This window comes from Lathyrus oleraceus, chromosome 4, assembly GCF_024323335.1.
Source record: "Lathyrus oleraceus cultivar Zhongwan6 chromosome 4, CAAS_Psat_ZW6_1.0, whole genome shotgun sequence".
Lineage (NCBI taxonomy): Eukaryota > Viridiplantae > Streptophyta > Magnoliopsida > Fabales > Fabaceae > Lathyrus > Lathyrus oleraceus.
In genome coordinates, this window is record NC_066582.1 from 34739101 (window position 1) to 34760727 (window position 21627).

Genomic DNA, 21627 nt, shown 5'->3' on the forward strand with positions numbered 1-21627 from the left:
AGTGTCATAAGTTATTCTCATGATGATAATGGTGTATACCACCCTTCGACCTGAAACCACTATGGACCCTAGATGTAGAGTTGAGTGCTTTATTGTTGATCAAACGTTGTCCGTAATTGGATAACCATGTGAACCAATTTTCAAACTGCTTAGAAAGAATCAGGCGATCAAGTGGAATGATGATTGTCAGAAAGCTTTTGATAAGATAAAGGAGTATTTACAGAAACCTCCAATCCTTATACCTCCAGTTCCAGGGAGACCTCTGATAATGTACCTGTCAGTGACTGAGAACTCGATGGGGTGTGTATTGGGACAGCATGACGAGTTTGGTCGAAAAGAGCATGCCATATACTACCTTAGCAAAAAGTTTACCGACTGTGAAACAAGATATTCACTGCTCGAGAAAACTTGCTGTGCTTTGGCCTGGGCTGCTCGCCGACTGAGGCAGTATATGTTGAACCATACTACCTTGTTGATTTCTAAGATGGATCCAGTGAAGTACATCTTTGAGAAACCGGCTCTCACCGGACGCGTTGCTCGTTGGCAGATGATTCTAACAGAATATGATATTCAGTACACGTCACAAAAGGCCATCAAAGGTAGTATTCTGTCAGACTACCTCGCCGAGCAACCGATTGAAGATTATCAGCCTATGATGTTTGAATTCCCTGATGAAGACATCATGTATCTGAAGATGAAAGATTGTGAAGAGCCTCTTGTCGAGGAAGGACCGGATCCGGATGACAAATAGACACTGATGTTTGATGGGGCTGTGAATATGAATGGTAACGGTGTTGGGGCAGTATTGATCAATCCTAAAGGTGCTCATATACCTTTTTCTGCCAGATTGACGTTTGACGTCACCAACAACGAAGCTGAGTACGAGGCTTGTATCATGGGGATAGAAGAAGCCATTGATCTGAGGATCAAAACGCTTGACATTTATGGAGATTCCGCTCTAGTGATCAATCAAGTCAACGGAGATTGGAATACGAATCAGCCGCATTTGATTCCGTATAGAGATTACACTAGAAGAATACTGACGTTCTTCAAGAAGGTGAAGTTGTATCATGTCCCCCGGGATGAGAATCAAATGGTCGATGCCTTGGCTACTTTGTCGTCAATGATCAAAGTTCATTGGTGGAATCATGTGCCACATGTTGCAGTGAATCGACTCGAGAGGCCTGCGTATGTGTTTGCAGCCGAGTCTGTTGTGGGTGATGAGAAGCCGTGGTATTATGACATCAAGAACTTCCTCAAGACTCAGGAGTATCCTGAAGGTGCGTCGAAGAATGACAAGAAAACCCTGAGGAGGCTAGCTGGAAGCTTCTATTTGAATCAGGATGATGTGCTGTATAAGAGAAACTTTGACATGGTCTTGCTCAGATGCGTGGACAGACCCGAGGTGGACATGTTAATGCAGGAAGTTCATGAAGGTTCCTTCGGTACTCATGCCGGCGGACATGCAATGGCTAAGAAATTGTTGAGAGCGGGTTATTACTGGATGACTATGGAATCCGATTGTTTCAAGTATGCTCGGAAGTGCCATAAGTGTCAAATTTATGCTGATAAGGTGCATGTACCACCAAGCCCTCTGAATGTCATGAATTCGCCTTGGCCGTTTGCCATGTGGGGCATTGATATGATTGGGAAGATTGAGCCTACTGCTTCGAATGGACATCGCTTCATTTTGGTAGCGATTGACTATTTCACCAAATGGGTGGAAGCAGCTTCCTATGCTAACGTTACCAAACAAGTGGTTACCCGGTTCATCAAGAAAGAAATCATCTGTCGTTATGGAGTTCCGGAGAGAATCATCACTGACAATGGTTCGAATCTCAATAACAAGATGATGAAAGAGCTTTGTAAAGATTTCAAGATTGAACATCACAATTCTTCTCCTTACAGACCGAAGATGAATGATGTTGTAGAAGCGGCGAACAAGAATATCAAGAAGATTGTGCAGAAGATGGTCGTTACGTACAAGGATTGGCATGAGATGCTGCCTTTCGCTTTGTATGGGTACCGTACCTCAGTACGTACGTCGACCGGAGCAACCCCTTACTCCCTTGTGTATGGTATGGAAGCTGTCCTACCTGTTGAAGTGGAGATTCCTTCTCTGAGAGTTTTATTGGATGTCAAGCTGGACGAAGCCGAGTGGATTCGAACAAGGTTTAACGAGTTGAGCCTTATCGAAGAGAGACGGCTAGCAGCTGTATGCCATGGACAGTTGTATCAGAGAAGGATGAAGCGAGCCTTTGATCAGAAAGTGCGTCCTCGAAGCTATCAGATTGGTGATTTAGTTTTGAAGAGGATCCTCCCTCCCGGTGCAGATAACAGGGGCAAGTGGACTCCTAATTATGAAGGTCCGTATGTCGTGAAAAAGGTCTTCTCCGGTGGAGCCTTGATGCTTACAACTATGGATGGTGAAGACTTTCCGTCTCCTGTTAACTCAGATGTAGTCAAAAAATACTTCGCATAAATTGACCCGCTGGACAAAAAGAAAAAAAAGAGTCCAGGCAAAAAAGGGGCCTCCCGGCGAACCAAAAAACAGAAAGAAAAGGTTCGGGCAAAAATTAGGGATAAAATGAAAAGAATTTGTACACCCGGTAAGTCGAAAACCCGCAAGGGCGGCTTAGGCAAAAATGGGTATCCCGGTGGATTGAAAACCCGAAGGGGCGATCCAGGCAAAAGAGGGATTAAAGCGAAGACTACAGTCTGAGTTGTCTGTACTTCATCAAGCTTTGTCGTCTGCCATCTCGAAGATGTGATCCGTCCAGTCATTCTTCTCAGAAAGCAAGGAGTTGGGAGGAAAACTGATGATCTGTGAGTTATAACAGAATTGGGAAATAGTGGATGCCGTGTTCACATTGCCATTATGATAGATTTTTCCTTTTGTGCGCAATTACCTCTTTCTAGGAATTGCTTCCCAATGTATTTGCCTTTTCAGGCGCATTTTCAATCAATAAAAGTCGTTATTCAGATAAATGGCTCTTTTGTTTTTATTTTTACTGTTTTGTTTGCAAAAATGTCCGAATTTTTGATAAGCATTGCATATAAGAACATGGAGGCTAAACAATAGCTTGCAGGATGATGAAACATTTGAAAATCATTTTGAATGTTGAGGACACTTGAGCGTATCTTGTCCATGTATCCCCTGGGGGCATTTTGTTGTGCTGTTTTTTCGGGTTGGCGTCTGTGAGGACGTTTCCTCAGCAGATATTTTCCCCAAGCAAGTATGGAAGCTATCAGAGCTATGTTCCCCTGCGGAGACGTCTGTGGATAGTGCCTTCTATTCCCCAACAGATTTAAGGATTGCCTATCCCCAGCAGGCCTGTATTTGCCGATTTCCTCCCCGAGTGAGGCAGGTTCATTGAAATTTATCTCCAGCATTTATCCTATCTATGGGCTGAAGGATATCCCCAGCGGAGCTTACTTTTCCCCAGCAGCAGTGCTATTCTCCAACATGAGTGAGAAGTCGTTGCTCTCCCTGCAGAGTCTCCCCGCAAAGTTGGAGTACCCGATCAGTTTTGGCTCCCCAGCCGGAGTTTCTCATCATTTTTTGCATTTTTGCATTTTAGTGATCATTGCATCCTCAAACTGCGTAGCATTCCCATTCAATATGGAGCATTACGCCATAGAAAATTCAAACATATGCATTCATGTGTTAACCTCACCAGACCGTATCCCCGGCAGAGGCGGATCATTTCATTCAACATCAGCACAGCAAGTCTGCTACAGTTGCTCTTGACAGCATTCAGGATTGATATCTCCACAGAAGTTTATTTCCTCACCCGTTGGCGACAGAAAGTTTGTTTCTCCCCAGTGAGACCCCCAGCAAGTGGTCAACCTTGCCTTGACATATCTAAAAAGTCGTTCTTGTGATACCGGTAAGTGTCATGCCAGCACCCGCGTGTGTTTCTTTGTTTGGTGTCGGTAAACACCATTGTTTCGGTGTCTGTAAACATCGGATATTCCCCCAGTCATCAGTAAATGTCTGGTCATCATTTTTTGGTGTCGGTAAACACCATTGTTTCGGTGTCTGTAAACATCGGGTATTCTCCCCAGTCATCGGTAAATGCCTGGTCATCATTTTGGGTGTCGGTAAACACCATTGTTTCGGTGTCTGTAAACATCGGGTTTTCTCCCCAGTCATCAGTAAATGTCTGGTCATTTTTTGATGTCGGTAAACATCATCTTTCGATGTCGGTAAACATCGAGTCTTTTCTGCAGTCATCGGTAAATGTCTGATAATCCCCAGCTAGAAATCCCCAGTAGAGTCATCGGTAAATGTCCTATCTGGTTTCCAGTTGCAAATATTTGTTTTTTTTCCTTAGTGAAGTGTTCCCCGGTCATCAGTAAATGTCTGGTCATTTCTTTTGATGTCGGTAAACATCATCTTTCGATGTCGGTAAACGTCGAGTCTCATCCCAGTCATCGGTAAAGGTCTGGTCATGCTTTGTTTCCTTGTTGATAAAATCAAGATCCCCAGAAGTCGTCGGTAAACGTCTTGTCTGATTACACCACAAAGATTTTGTTCCTCTCCAAGTGGAGACGCCATCGGTAAATGGCCCTGTATGCTTCGATATCGGTAAATATCAGATCCCCAGTTGCAGTAGCCATCGGTAAATGGTCAAGTTGAAGTTGATATCGGTAAATGTCAAGTTTCTTTGAAGCCACCATCGGTAAATGGTCTTGCTTCCTTTTACATCAGATTTGTTTCCCAACAGCCATCGGTAAATGGTCTTGCTGAAGTTGATATCGGTAAATATCAAGTTACCAGTTTCTAACCATCGGTAAATGGTTTCGCTTTTCTGAAGTTGTCAATTGCAGGCGTCATCAGTAAATGACGTGGTTCTTCTTGTATCATATCCGGCAGAGTGCAAATTTCTACGGTTCTTGGTATTCAATCCCTGTTTACCCTGAAAGTCTGACAGCCGTTGCTCTCATCCATTCGGGTTCCCAGCTGATTGAATAGGGGCAGCTGTAGCACCTCAAATTTGCACCTATCATTGTACATACATTCTCATATTAGGTCATAGCATAACATGATCCACTGCATAGCATTGCATTGTCCCATTTGCCTCAAGTGCAAGCCAATCAAGAAATTAGGTCAAACTGGTCAGGAGATCAGTCAGTCAAGCAAGCAAGCACAAATTCCATTGAGCCAAGGCCCTAGGGATGGTCCAACATGTTCACATGACTTGGGGATCCATTTGAAGTGTTTTGGTCAAGGATTGGATGTTCAGAAGTCATCAGTCAATGCACAATCAGTCAGAAACCCTAAAAGTCAACTGTTGGTCAACTATCCATTTAATCAGTGATTTGATGATGGAAATTGGTTTGAGAGGTCTCATTCATGTCCAAATAGGCCTCATATATCATGTCAAACACCATCATGGAAGAATTTGAAGCCAGATCAGAAATTTCCAAAAATGGAAACTGGACCTGTAACTGAAACTTACCAAAAATGGAAAGTCTTGATCCTCAAACTTACATCATGATACAAGCTTCAAATGAATTTTTGCCCAACATGAAAGTTGAAGATCTTGTTCTCCCATTTCCAAAAAGTCCAAGAACTCTCAATTCCCATGTATGGTTGGCAAGTTATGATCGAATCGTTTTCAGAAATTTTTGAACTTCAAAAGGCCATATCTCTCAAACCATTTGGCCAATTTGGGTGGGGTTTTTTCCTACAAGTCACATTTGATCCCCTCTTTCCAAAAATGTAACTTTCATGTACCAAAACCTTATGGATCAAAATGGCATTTTTTGACTTACTTGAATTAATTTCAAGTGAAGTGAAATTTTGACTTTTTAAAATAAACCTTTTCCATCATTTTGGCCATTGGGAATTGATCTGAAATTGTATTTTGGACATGTTCAAAGTCAAATTCGTGCAAGTACATACACCCATGCCAACTTGCTTGAAAATTGGAAAGAAAGTACATTTCTCAACAACTCTATCCCACATTTCCATGGACTTTGATTTGTACTCTTAAACAGAGAATTAAAAGGTCATTTTCTGTCAATTACAAACCCTAGTTGCAGCCTCTAACCACAGAAAAACTTCACTCATTCTCTCAAACTTCATTTTGGCATTTTTCCAAAATCTGTCAAAAACTCTCAAAGAACTGAGCGTTGCCTTGCCTAAAACAACATCCATACAACATTGTGAACCTGTTTCAACCATCATTCTCCAGCTGGAAGGCCCTTTACACAACTGTTTTCTTCAAGCCCCTTCCATGGCAGAAGCTGTTTGCATCTATTCCAAGCTTCTTTGAGCCAAACCCTTTGCATCATTCATCATTTGGAAGTTATTGGCACACCTGTTTCAGGCCAAAAACACCAAATAACAACTGAATCTCATCTGCCTTTTCACTTTGGTAAAATTTCGACTTCCTTGTTTCTTAAAATAGATACATGCTTTAGAAAGGTCTATCCATGCTGAGCTTCATGATGCTTTTGTTTTTGAAAATGGTTGTTTATTTCTGAAGTTATGTTGTCTTGAAGTTTGATGATAAAACTTGTTTGTACTCGATTCATGATGTGTGTGATGTTTTAATGAAAAGTGATGATGGATTCGTGTTTGCCATGCCTTGATGATCATTTGTGTGTGTTCAATTGAGAATTCTGGAAAAATTTTGATGAGCTCGAATTTGGAATGATGAACATGCATACTGTGCCCAGAAACCCTAGAAATCTTCAAGCCACGCCCAGAAAATTGGAACATCACGTTGCATGTTCACTGTTACACCATGCCAGCCAATAGAAACATTCCCTTTCCGCGTCCAAAACGCGGTCGTTTGGTTTAGTGACTGCCAATATTACAAGATTGCCATCCGGTTCATTAATAAATCCAATTAATTCATTTTAATTTCAATAATTATTTCACTTTGATCATCAATCTTGCAAAATTCATAACTTGTTCATTTCAATTCCAAATTTCATGGGAATTTTTGCATCATCTTCATCATGATCCCTAGTTTTTTATCATTATTTTTCCAGATTTTTTTGATCAGTGAATTTTAAATGGCCTTAGGGTTTGTGACATGTGCTCATATTTTGTACACTTAGCCAAAACATTTGTGAAATGGTGATACTTTATCCAATGGCTCCCAAATTTTTTGTGCTTAAACTAGACACACTCATGGTGATTTTGGTGTAGAGTTTGTGAATTTATCATTGCTGGTTTGTGAGTTATGATTTTTTGAATTAGGGTGTGACAATTTGTGTCACACCATTGATGTGCAACTTGTTGATTTTCATTACCATGCTTCTTGACCTCCAATTGATCTGATTTTTTGCATGAACCTACTCTTGTATGTCTAGTTTACATGTGAATTTTCTTGGAATTATTTGTGGCATTTCCTAATTGTTTGAGATTTTTCTCCCCTGCTTGGTCATATGTTGACTTTTGGTGACACATGTTCCCATTTCATTTGTGAAATTCTCATACTTTATTGGATGGACATGAAATTTTACATGAGATAACTAGACATCCTCATCTTTGCCATGGTTTTAGTCCCATTCATTTCTCATATGCTATCACTGATTTATGAATTTTTCAAGTTGATGCATGTTTGGTTGACTTCTTTGAGCATGTTCAAAATTGCTTTGACTTTCTGATTTTTCATTGACTGCCTTACACTTGTCCAAATGAGATGAAATTTGACATGCTTACCATGCTGTGGGTTGTGATTGATCATGATTTATTTGGTGATTTTTGGAAATGTTTAAGAATGGTTTTGATGCAAGTCTTGCTGTGGACTTCTATGAGCTTCTAAATGCCACACTTTGACCTAAATTGTTCATGAAATGATGATAGTGATTGATATGAATGTGAACCCAATTGGTTTTGTTTCTTGAATGTTTGAACATGATTTTGGATACTTGCCCTTTGCTGTTTTAACTTTTTCATTCTCTTTTGACCCTAGGCTTGCCCTAGTGGTCCTGTTACTCACCTTTGAGCTCATGTTTTCAGGTTGACCAACAAATGACCAATGAGACCATTTCTTTTTGATTGGGCTTGCTTAAATATCATTGTTTAACTTGTTTGTTTTGTAGGTGGCTTGGCTCACATGCCTTGAGCCTTGTGCCTTGCACATTCACTTGCTTGTGTTGACTGGTTGATATCTGTTTCATTTTGATTTAACTTTGACTTGTATACTAACTGTGCTTGACTGGTTTCAGGTACTTTAGTTGCTCAGTTCCTTGTGAACTTTTGCTTTGCTTTGCTTGTATAAGCAATTTGCATTGAGGTATACTTCTAATCTTCATGTAGTCTGGAAGACCTGGCCTGTTACTTGGTCAGGCAACTGTCTGAAGTCCTCCTTAAGAGGCAATGTTTGTGACTGTTTACTTTTGTCCTTGCATAGAGTCAAAGACCTCCTAAGTGAAGAGGCAATTGGCAGACACAAGGGATATGCAATCTATCCCCTGCTATTCTGTGTGTCATCTGCCTTGCTCACACCACTGTGTTGATGCATTGCAGATACAAACCCAAGATCTTGTACAAGTGTACAGTTGAGTCAGTATCAAATGTGTAGAAGGGTTCCCACTTTCTGAACCCACACATTCTTGTCTTAAGCTCTCCCAGGCCAGGGATAAGAGCTGTGAAGTCTTATCTTCACTCACCTTTCATCTGCTTCACCTTAGCCCCTCAATGGCAAGGTTAAGAGCACATTTACCCCGTTCCAGAGGTTTGTTTGTTGAGGTTGATATGACCCCTCGACTAAAACCTAACCCTTGTTTGAGCCCCTTGCTTGTGTATAGTGTGTGTTATCTGTGCTTGTATGTTTGTTTGACTTGCTTCCTGTGCAAGTTAGGGTTAGTTTAGACTTGCTTCCTGTGCAAGTTAGGTTTTGCTTGGCTTGCTTCCTGTGCAAGTCAAGTGTGTGTGTGGCTTGCTTCCTGTGCAAGTCATGGTTAGGATAGGCTGGCTCCCTGTGCCAGTTAGCTAGAAACCTTAACTTAGGGATGATTTGCATGATAACATCTAGGCTCGAGTCGTAGTCTCCCTAGTTGTGTCTCCCTCTGTTATCTGGTTAGGCTAGTCCTTTATCCCTGCGTAGGGGAACTACGTCGCCCTGATCCTCATACCAGATGAGGTACGTAGGCAGGAGATGAGCTGATCTCTCCGGGCGCCTGTGTCTTTGTTTTGTCTTGTTGTGTGCTTGGAAGCTGATGTAAGTCCATCGAGTGGCATTCGGGTTCCAGTGTGCGTGTGTTTGGTTCGGATGCTGATATAAGTCCAGTGATTGGCATTCAGGCTCCACGTTTGCCTCTTTGTGTGTGTTTTGGTTCGGATGCTGATGTAAGTCCAGTGATTGGCATTTAGGCTCCACGTTTGCCTTTGTTTGTGTTTGTTTGTGTGTGTGTCAGCCGAGCTACGAATGCTCTGATTTTCCTTCGTCCAAAGGAGATACGTATGCATAGGATGCGATATCCTAGCGAGCATGTGTCGTTTCCCCAGTCCGAACTACTTCGACTCTGATGTCTATGCCTGATAGACTAAGTAGGCCCAGGATACGATGTCCCGCCGAGTCAGTTTCAGTCAGTTTCTTTTGTCTCTTTCAGCTAGTGTGTGTGTGTGTGAACAACGTTTTAGCAACCAATTTTCCTTTCTATTGTGCGTGGATCCCGTAGAGTACTACGGATGCGTAGGGGTGCTAATACCTTCCCTTCGCATAACCGACTCCCGAACCCATCCTCTTTGGTCGCGAGACCCTGTTCTTTCCAGGTTTACTCTGAGCGTTTCCTTTCCCTCTTTTGGGATAAATAACGCACGGTGGCGGCTCTGTTGTTCTTGTTTTCCCGCCGGTTTTTCGCGTGATGCGACATAAATGTCCAAGGGAATTTGGGTTTCTATTGACATTCTTGTCTATTGGATTGCTACCCATTGGTCAGATCTTTTCAACCCTTAACTTTTAATTTTGTGCATAGGATTAGTCTCTTCATCTTCTCTCCATTTCTTAAATTTCAAAATCTCTCCCTCATTTTTTTAAAAATCTTCTTTGATTGAACTTATTTTGTTCTAAACTTTGGCCATTTTGCAAAAAAGATAGAAACTTTGGCCTTATGCCATTGCATTTTCAAACTTCTTTTCTTAAATCAAATTTGTAAATAAACTTAACTATACTTGACTTAAACTTTCAAAAAGCCAAAAAGAGCTAACTCATGCAAACCATTTTTAGACCTTTGTTCCTTTCAAACTAAATTTTTGTTAAAAGCAATGCATCCACTTTGAATTTTGTATCACGAACTACGAGGTTTTGATCTCTCATTTTTATGTTGGTATGTAGGCACAAGTCCGAAGGTCTTGTCAAACACAAAAATATAATTAATGAATTCTTTTCTCATCCCCCCATTCTATTTGTTTGTAAACATCATTTTGTACAAAATACATATGCACATAAAAAAGGGCTCCCTAGGAGTACCTATGACACTTTGGGTGCTAACACCTTCCCTCTATGTAACCAACCCCCTTATCTGTAATCTCTGACATTTTATTAGTTTTGATTTGAAAACTTCTTACTTTTTGGTTTTGTTCGTACTTTTCCCTTTTCCCTTGGAAAGAATAAAAGCGCAGTGACGACTCTGGTTTTATTGACGTCTAGCTTATCCATAGCTTGATGATCATGAATTTACCGCTACACCCTTTAAAAAACTATGACATTTTTCAAAATTAAGGAATTTTAATAAATAAGAAATTTTTAGTTAATCTCACATTCAACTTTGACCGTGGCAGCTCCCAAATAGGCATGCTCTTGAAAATCAAAAAAATAAAATAAAATAATTTATAGTATTTTTAATGGTTTATGAAATGAAGATAATATGACATACTCATATATTGATGATTACGGATTAAATCGTAAGAATGTAAATCCCAGCCATAGACTTTGCCACCTTCCCCAACAGCAAATATAGTCTGAAGAATTGTCCAATAACCGAATACAATTAATAGATGTACTACAAAAAAAATTGTAAATCGACTTAATGGCCTAAAAACTTCTTAACCTTATCATCTTTACCGAACTGACAAGCCATGATCTCATGCTCGGGAAATAATGACTTCACGGGCATTTTGCCTACCCTCGGATCCCAAATCATGACTAAATTTCGATAACAAGATGAGATCCTATTGAATATATTAACAAATTAATCAACTCAAACAATAAAAGTTGTACACGACACATTTATATTGAAGTTAAGAAAGCAAATAAAACTAACAAGGACGTTGTTGGTGCAAAAGAAAGATCCTGAAATCGAGACTTATTTGGTGCATCTTTAACTAACATATATTCCTGTTATAAAAAAGAAAAATGTTATTCATACACCAAAACATACACTACACCGTATTTTACTGTTCACCAATACGGTGAATAATAAAATATTATTTTATAAAAATATATAAAAAGATTATTTTTTTTATTTTTTTATTTAAGAGTATTATGTGATTAACCAACTTTATAACTTTATTAATCAATATTTAATATTTTATTAACCAACTTTGTTTTACTACTAAAAATTATTTTTATATTTGAGTGTTAATTAACCAACTTCATAATTTCGTTAACCAATTTTTTACATTTCATTAACCAATTTTATTTTACCACTAAAAATTATTTTTAATATCTGAACGTTTATTAACCAACTTCATAAATTCATTAACCAATTATTTACATTTCATTTAACCAACTTTATTTTAATATATAAATCACTGTTCATGAATAGTACACGGACATTGTTCACAGGGGTACTGTTCATGTGACGCACTATTCACATGGTACTGTTCATAAACTGTTCACATCAATGTTCATGTACGGATTTACTGTTCACGAGACTGTTCACCGTATTTGTGAACAGTGCATACGGTATAGGTGTAAATTAGAGTGTAAACATAGCAATGGTGTATAAAAAATCATATAAACAAGACTCGTTTTCAACAGAATTGTGTACTTTAAGTTTTATTGAAAACACTGCTAACTACTTACAGTAGGATGAAGCACATCGTTTAAATCATACACCAACAATTGTCTCCATGTATAAGCCATCTAAAATGAAACATCGAATCCAGTTTATTTGACCCTAACAATAATTATAATAGCAAGAAAAAAAATAAGTTTAGCATAATTTTAACCTGTTCAGAGTTTTGAGGGTTCCACTTGATACGTGAAACAAACTTATGCCCAACATTAATGTTCATAAGATATTTGGATTGATCATCTACATCTTTGGTGATAGCTAGCAGTAAAAGAAAAGTTTAAAATTTAAATCAATAATAGAAACATGTTGTGTTATGTTATCTACAATATAAACTTACAAGTAAACTTTTGAGAGGTTGAATATAACTCCTCAAATTTATGGAATGTGATGCATCCTGTTGAATTGTAATTCCTTGTGTCGAAGAAGGTAGCTCGACAGAGCAAGGAAGTGTCGAACCACCTAGTATGTTGAGTTGTGTTAGTGTTTCGAAGTGTCGAAGCATGTTGCTTCATGGAGGATTTCGACTTAGGCCTATTTTAGTAGTGTTAACTATTTTGGACTTTTATAATTTTGGGTTTTGGCTTGAAGACCAAGTTAACCTAAATATATAAATAGAGAGAGTAACCCTTATTTCTGTAATGAAGTGAATAGAGCATTCATAACATTGTAATTCACAGTATTTTGCAGTTGCAAAATGACTAACAAGTTTTCCACAATTTGTGAGCAGAGAGAAACTCTGTAGAATTTTAACTCTTCTTCTCCTTCATCGTTCTTTACATTCTTTGTTTCTCAATTATTCTTTATTTTCATTGCTATTGTGTGGGTGATAACAATCTTGTTCATCAAGATTAATTGAAATTCTCCATAGGTTTTGGGGGATTTCCAACATCTGATATCAAAAGCTCCGATTTAATCGATTCATGGAAAGAAAATCATCATAGCAATGAATCATCCAAACGGGAATTTTCCAGCAAATCTTCCAATTCTCAAGAACAAAAATTATGAGAATCGGTGCAAGCAGATAAAGATTGTGTTATGTTATCAAGATCTTTAGGATCTTGTGAAGGAAGGAGTAACAACACTTACAGAAGCCGCGATAGATCAAGAAAAGGCTGCACATAAAGAATTGAAGAAGAAAGATTATAAAGCTATCTTTATAACCTATTAATATGTTGATGCAGATAACTTTGAAAAGGTTAGTGATGCAGAGTCAGCGAAAGAAGCATGGGAAATTCTAGAGAAATCGTTTGGAGGCGCGAAGAAGGTGAAAGAGATGAGATTATAAACTCACAAAAGAACGTATGAATTGCTTCAGATGGAAGATAATGAAAGCATAACTGATTTATTCACCAAGGTTACGAAACTGGTGAATCAAATCAAGGTATGAGGAGAAGTGTTGAGATCTTGAGGTCGTTGGCTCCAATGTCCGACCACGTGGTAGTAGCCATAGAAGAGTCGAAAGATTTGTCAAGATTGACAAAGGAATAGCTTCAAGGGACGCTTGAATCTCATGAACAAAGAATGGCTGAAAGAGTTGCAGGAAAGTCAAAGAGTGATATGGCTTTGCAGGCTCAATCATAAAAAGAAAGAAAATGCAAAGGAAGCTGGAAGGACAACAAAGGCAGAGGAGGTTACAATAATTCGACTGGTCGAAATCAGCAAGAAGGAAACTGGTCGAATAAGAGAAAACCCTGGAACCAAGGCAACCAAAGAGGTGGTGTTACAGGTAGAGGAAGAGGTGGTGGTCAAAAGTCAAACAAAAGTCACATTCAGTGTTACAATTGTCAAAGGTATGGTCATTATTCTAGTGATTGTCTAGAAAAGCAGAAGAATCAAGAAACTTATGCAAAGCTGGCAAAACATGAAGAAGAAAAGACATTATTGATGGTTACAACAAGAGATGAAGAGAGATTCAAGGACCAATGGTACTTGGACTCAGGATGCTCATCACACATGTCTGGAAGGAAATATTGGTTTGTCAACATAAAACCCTTAATGAAGAACATGGTGAAATTTATAAATGACAACACTCTTGCAGATGAAGGTGTTGGTGATGTTCTGATAATGAGAAAAGATGGAAAAAGCTCAGTAGTTTCAAATGTGTTGTACATACCAGGCATGAAGAGCAATATGTTCAGCATAGGGCAGTTAGTCGAAAAGAACTACAAGGTATTGATCGAAGACAAGATGATGAGAGTTCTCGACTCAAATGGAAGGTTGATCTAGAAGGCTTCAATGTCTCAAAATAAAACCTTCAAGATTGAGCTTAATGTGATGGAGCATAAGTGCCTTACAACAACAGCGAGCAGAGATGAATGGATATGGCATTATAGACTTGGCCATCTCAATTTCAAAGACATCTGAGATTTAAAGAGAAGAAATATGGTTTCAGGATTACCAGAAATCGACATTCCAAACAAAGTAACGAAGTATGTGAAGAATGTGTGCAAGCGAAGCAACATAAGAACAACTTCAGTAAGGATGCAGGTAACATGTTGAAGGCAGTTCTTAAAGTCATATACTCTGATATATGTGGTCCTTTCCATGTGGATTCAATTGGAGGTAACAAATACTTTGTACATTCATATATGATTTCAGTCGAAAATTATGGTCTTACCTGATCAGGAAGAAAAGTGAAGTGATCGAGGTATTTGCCAAGTTTAAATCTATGGTCGAAAGACAGAGCGGTCAAAAGATCAAGATTTTGAGAACTGATGGTGGTGGAGAATATGTTTCGAAAGACTTCGACGCATTATGTGTGAAAGAAGGCATTATGCATGAGAGGGTGCCACCATACGCTCCACAGCAAAATGAAGTCGTAGAAAGGAAGAATAGAACCATTATGAATATGGTTAGAAGTATGTTGAAAGGCAAGCATCTACCCAAAGAATTATGGGGAGAAGTTGTGTCGACTACGACATATATCCTAAACAGATATCCGACGAAGAAGCTAGAACGAATCACGCCAAAAGAATGTCGGTCTGGTGTCAAGCCTAGATTGAGTCATCTGAGGGTGTTTGGATCCATATCACTTAGACATATGCCAGATCAGTTGAGAAGAAAACTTGATGACAAATCGAGTCAGATGATCCTGATAGGATATCTTTCGAATGGAGGATACAAGTTGTTCGACCCAGTGAATAAGCAAGTGGTGATCAGCAGGGACATGATCATAAATGAGCTTAAGGAGTGGGATTGGAATGAGAATGTAAAGAAAGATTCGGTGAGAATATTTTGTGATGAACCAACTAGTGAAGTTGATAGAGAAGTTCGACAGGAAGAAGTCAGAGGTGAAGCAAGCACAAGCAGACCTCAAAGAACAAGGCACATGCCTGCAAGGTTGCAAGAATGTGTGATTACATCAAATGATGTGGTCAATGAAGAAGGTGAGTTGGTACATTATGCCTTCTACACAGATGTCAAACCTGTCAATGCAACTAAGGCATTGAAAGATTCTAAGTGGATGAAATTAATGGACGAAGAACTGAAGTCAATCAAAGTCAACAACACTTGGTCACTTGTCGAATTGCCCTAAAATAAGAAGGAAATCGATGTGAAGTGGGTATATAAGGTGAATTTGAATCCCAAAGGAGAAGTAACTCGACATAAGGCAAGACTTGTGGTGAAAGGATTTCTTCAGAAAGAAGGAATCGACTTTGATGAGGTTTTTGCACCTGTTACTAGGATTGAAACAATCAAGTTGGTTGTTGGTCTAGCAAACATGAACAACTGGAATATGTGTCAGATAGATGTAAAATGTGCATTCCTTAATGGCCCCTTAGAAGAAGAAGTTTATGTTGCACAACCAGTTGGGTTTGTGAAACAAGGCGAAGAAAGGAAAGTATACAGGCCGCATAAAACCCTGTATGGACTTAAACAAGCTCCAAGAGCTTGGAACAAGAAGATAGATGATTTTCTAAGGGAGAAGGAATTTGTGAAGTGCAAATATGAACATGGAGTATATGTAAGAAGAAGCAAGAGTGAATTGTTTATACTATGCCTCTATGTCGATGACTTGTTGATAACAGGTAGTTGTAATAAGGAGATCGAAGACTTTAAAGGTGATCTCACCAAAGAATTTGAAATGTCAGATCTGGGTGACATTTCTTATTTTCTTGGCGTCGAATTCTACAAGAGTGGTAGAGGTTTGATGATGCATCAAAAAAGGTAGGCAAACGAAATACTCAAGAGATTTGAGATGCAAAATTGCAACCCAACTTCGACTCTAGCTGAACCCAGATTACAACTATCAAAAGATTCAAATGAAGATGATGTCGACCCAACCGAATACATTATTGGGTCACTTTGATACTTTTCTCACACAAGGCCTGACTTAGCATATAGTGTAGGTATGATGAGTAGGTTCATGCAGAAGCGGAAGGTGTCACATCTAACAGCGACGAAGAGGACACTAAGGTACTGAAAGGAACTCTCGACTATGGCATTTTGTTTCCTGCAGCTGATGAAGGAAAGAAATGAAAATTAGTGGGATACACCGACTCAAGTTGGTGTAGTGATGTTGAGGATCGAAAATTCACAGTTGGCTATGTGTTTATGCTAGGTGGTGCACTAGTTGCTTGAAATTTAAGAAAAGAGCCCGTAGTGGCATTATCATCGTGTGAAGCAGAATACATAGTTGCTTCTCTTTGTGCATGTCAAGCAACATAGATGGTGAATCTGGTCAAAGAGATAACAACAAAAAGTCATAGAGCAATTACCATGAGGATCGACAGCATGTCAGCTATCAATCTGGCGAAGAATCCGATAGCACATGGCCAAAGCAAACACATCGAAATGAGGTTCCATTATCTTCGAGAGCAGGTAGCAAATGAGAAGATGAATGTGGAATACTGCAGAACTGAGAATCAGATTGCAGACATCATGACAAAGAGAGTGCAGGTCGAAGTGTTCAGAAGACTAAGAACTATGATGAATGTAGATAGCTTATACACAATGAATTAAGTGGTGTGTTGAATTGTAATTCCTTGTGTCGAAGCAGGTTGCTCGACTGAGAAGTGAAGTGTCGAACTACCTAGTATGTTGAGTTGTGTTAGTGTGTCGAAGTATGTTGCTTCACATAAGATTTCGACTTAGGCCTATTTTAGTAGTGTTAGCTATTTTAGACTTTTATAGTTTTGGGATTTACCTTGAGATCAAAGTTAACCTAAATCTATAAATAGAGGGAGTAACCCTTATTTTTGTAATGAAGTGAATAGAGCATTCATAATATTGTAATTCACAGTATTTTGCACTTGCAAAGTCAATAATAAGTTTTCCACAGTTTGTGGGCAGAGAGAAACTCTGCAGAATTTTAATTCTTCTTCTTCTTCATCGTTCTTTACACTCTTTCTTTCTCCACTGTTCTTTCTTTTCATTGCTATTGTGTGGGTGATAACAATCTTGTTCATCAAGATTGATTGAAATTCTCCATAGATTTTGGGGGATTTTCAACACATCCTTATAATGTTGTAGAAGCAACATGTTTTCCCTACAAAATGGTTTAAAAATACCTAATTATAAGTATAAATATATTGAAAAAACAAAATAAAATAATAAAAAAATAGTTTAATCTAATTAGTATTATTGTTAACTGTTATAAATATTGAAATGTGAATGACAATATTAATAGTTATTTTACTATATTAGTAAGGGACCTGTTAATTAAGTCCAAACAAATTAATCTAGTAATGCAATTACCTCAGTATCAATTGAGACAGTTGTGATGATGTGACCGTAAACAAACAAATGTGTGAGTTATAACTTGTGTGATATTTTATGCATCACAATTTATTCTATGAATAAAGTTCACTAAAACCAAACAAAATTTTAGTACCAAACAAAACTTTAGACATTAACGCATCAATATCTGAACTTCCCGGCTGCCAAAAGAAGTAGAAAAATGTAAGTCTTATATGAGTGGGAAAAGAATTTACACAGTTTAGATGATACTTACATCATTGTACGACTGATAACGCTTTCCTACTTCCATCCCTGAAGTAGCCTTATATGAGTGGGAAAAGGCTCAAATCTTCATTAAATTAAAACATATATATATATATATATATATATATATATAGAGAGAGAGAGAGAGAGAGAGAGAGAGAGAGAGAGAGAGAGAGAGAGAGAGAGAGAGAGAGAGAGAGAGAGAGAGAGAGAGAGAGAGAGAGAGAGAGAGAGAGAGAGAGAGAGAGAGAGAGAGAGAGAGAGAGAGAGAGAGAGAGAGAGAGAGAGAGAGGGGGAGAGTTTGTTACTTAGATTGGCTAAATTACAAAAATTAAAAACAAATTTGTTAATGTTAATATTACATATAATTATAGAATTTTAAAAGTACAAATTAAAATAATATTGTTATGTAATATTTGAATTGTGCAATCAAGTAAATATTTGATATAATATTTTTAATTGTTATTAAATTAAAATTATATTAATTAAAAAAATAAAAAAATAAAATGTATTATATTTTATAAAGTTAATAAAAAAAAGGATCGCGAGATAAAATTTGAATTGATATATGATATAAAGTTTTTGTCCAATACATAGTGATCCAAATAAATATTATACTGGTAGTCCACATTTCAAATACAATTCGTACCACGGTTCAAATGTTTCAGAATATTAACAAGCTTCGTGTAGCTTTATAAAAGTAGAGTTTGAGAAGTTGTATTCATGCATGTTCATTCTAGAAGGCAAAACGCCACTCAGTTCCTACTAACAACTCAAATAAAGTCGCTATTCGGGGAAATGGAATCATGTCTGGTCCGAGTAAGCCATGTTATATATATATATATATATATATATATATATATATATATATATATATATATATATATATTATATATATATATTATATATATATATATATATATATATATATATATATATATATATATATATATATATATATATATATATATATATATATATATATATATATATATCAGATGATTGTTTGTTAGATACAAGGTAAGAAAGTATTAATTTGTTCTGCTTATAATGCGTTCATGGGTCAATTTTTTACCATTATTTTTCGATTTCTTGCAAAAATTGCAATCAAACCTCCATACCTTGCATAAAAATATATTTGAAAAATGAATCATTTAGTCATGGAATATAACTGTTTGAAACGATTGCAATATTGAAGTATATTTTTTTTACTATTTTGAAATCTAGTATATATTTATGGAGATCTGGTACATTGACATTTATAATAATGATATCGATTTTTCAGTGGGAACATAACTATGACTATGATTAAGCGTGTAGTGATGGAAGCTACCGAACCTTCCGTAAAGAAAAAGTCTGCTAAGAAAGGTGGGAATGGTAGTGCAGTTGTTACAAAGACCGTTAACACCGCATTGGTTGCCAAAAATGTTGAGGTTGCAAATTCATCTTTGGAAAAGGAAAGGATGTTATGAATCCTATTAAGATAGAAGATGAGATCGATGACAGTAACATTGTTTCACAAAGCATGAAGAAGGTGGGTAAAATTGGAAAATCAGTTGCAAAGAAAAAATGGGTAGCAGAGAAGTCACTGGTTGTAGGTAATGTGATGTGTACTAAAGGGAGGAAACAAATTTCTAGGAAATGTGGGAATGGTAATGCAGTTGTTACAAAGACCAAACAAAATTGCGTTTTTGCCAATGATGGTCATGTTGTAAAATCAACATTGGAAAAATGAAAGGTTGTTATGAAAGCTATTAATGTAGAGGATGAGATCGATGATAGTAACGATGTTTCGCAAAGCATAAAAAGGTGAGTCAGGTTGAAAAATTAGTTGCAAAGAACACACATGTTGCAAATAAGAAACCGATTATACCTCCCAATCCGTAGGTCCCTCAACCAAAATTACATAATGCTCAATTTAACCCCCATTTTCTTTTCTTTTTTTAATTTGTTTCTGACATTTCTTTAGAGAGGTAACAAGCTTGGTACTAATTATAGGTCAAAAGGTTGGGTCTTCAAGGTGAAAAGTGAGGAAAACATACTTTTACGCGTTAAGGTTTGACTAATTTCTTGCATAACCAAAGTTATTGCATGAGTGCACCAAATTATTGTGAATCTAAATAGGTTTCAAAATATATTTTCGGACTTAATTTAGTTATAAAATTGAGATATGACTCAAAAACGAATAAGTTATATGTGTATGAAATACGTCCGGATATACATCTTCAAATTTTCATGGACATTTCTAAATTGTTATAGGATATTATTCCAGCACATAAATGGATAAGGAATCTCCTTATTTAATTTGACCCTTTAACTTTGAAGTTTTACACCACATTAAACACTCCTCAATAGACAACTTTCACGGTCAAAGCTAATAAATAGAATAAATTATTGAAATTAAAATATTTTACCAAATGTCAAGAACTGAACCAAGTGCAATCTGTTGTTTTCAAATGTCATTGCCATCGAACTACAAGACAAACTGTTATATTAATTTCATTAAGATATATAGTTATCAAATGAAAAAGAAAAAGATATGTCTTGCACTAATATTTTATATATATATATATATATATATATATATATATATATATATATATATATATATATATATATATATATATATATATATATATATATATATATTTTCAAATTTAATGTAATATTAATTATTATTTCATAAATAATGTTTTTTTTGTTTTTTTATTATAAATAAATAAATAAAACTTGATAATAAGTAGGGAATCATATTAAGAGAAGAAGATGGCCATCTTTATAAAATTAATAAAACATATTAATTATTAGAATTATTTTAAAAAATTCCCTTCATAATTACTAACATTTTTATCTGAACATGTATAAATAAGTATTTGCAAATGAATTTTGATTTAGTGTGTTGCTTTTGGTTTCTGTTGTAAATTTTGAAAGTTACATTGCTTTCGATCTCTATTGATTATGATTATATAATTTTTTTTTCAATTAATGTTTTGTTTGTATATGAATCTCTTCCTTTTTAGAAGATATATGGTTTCTACAAATATAATTTATGTAACATTACAATATTTTTATTTGATTTAGGATCTCATTATGTTCTCATGGTTGCTTTTGTTCCCATTCGATTCATTTCATTCCCAATTCTGTTTGAATCACACTAAAAACAAATCACTATTGTTTGATTTATTTTTTTATGTGTGTGTTGTGGGGTTAGTGTGGCTATTATACTCCAACGCAATAAGCTATAATCAAATATCTAAATCTCTTGGTTTCAGAGGTTTTTTTTATTTGTTTATATGGTTTAGGATTATTCTTTAGATATAAATCATACTATACCATCAAAAATAAAAAAATAGACATACATAAATTTAGATGGTTCAAAATTTTATATATATATATATATATATATATATATATATATATATATATATATATATATATATATATATATATATAATATATATATATATATATATATATATATATATATATATATATATATATTCACTTGGTTTCTTGATCATGTTTTCCCTATAAAAATTCTCTTATTAAAAAACCGGTTAAAGAGTTTTTAATATCTTCAATATGTTCTATCTCAAAATCAGCTTAATCTATTTCAAAGTAAAATTATACTTTTGAGTTTTGACATTAGTCAGGGTACTACTCCCTATAATATAGATTTAGCAGATTCAACAGAAT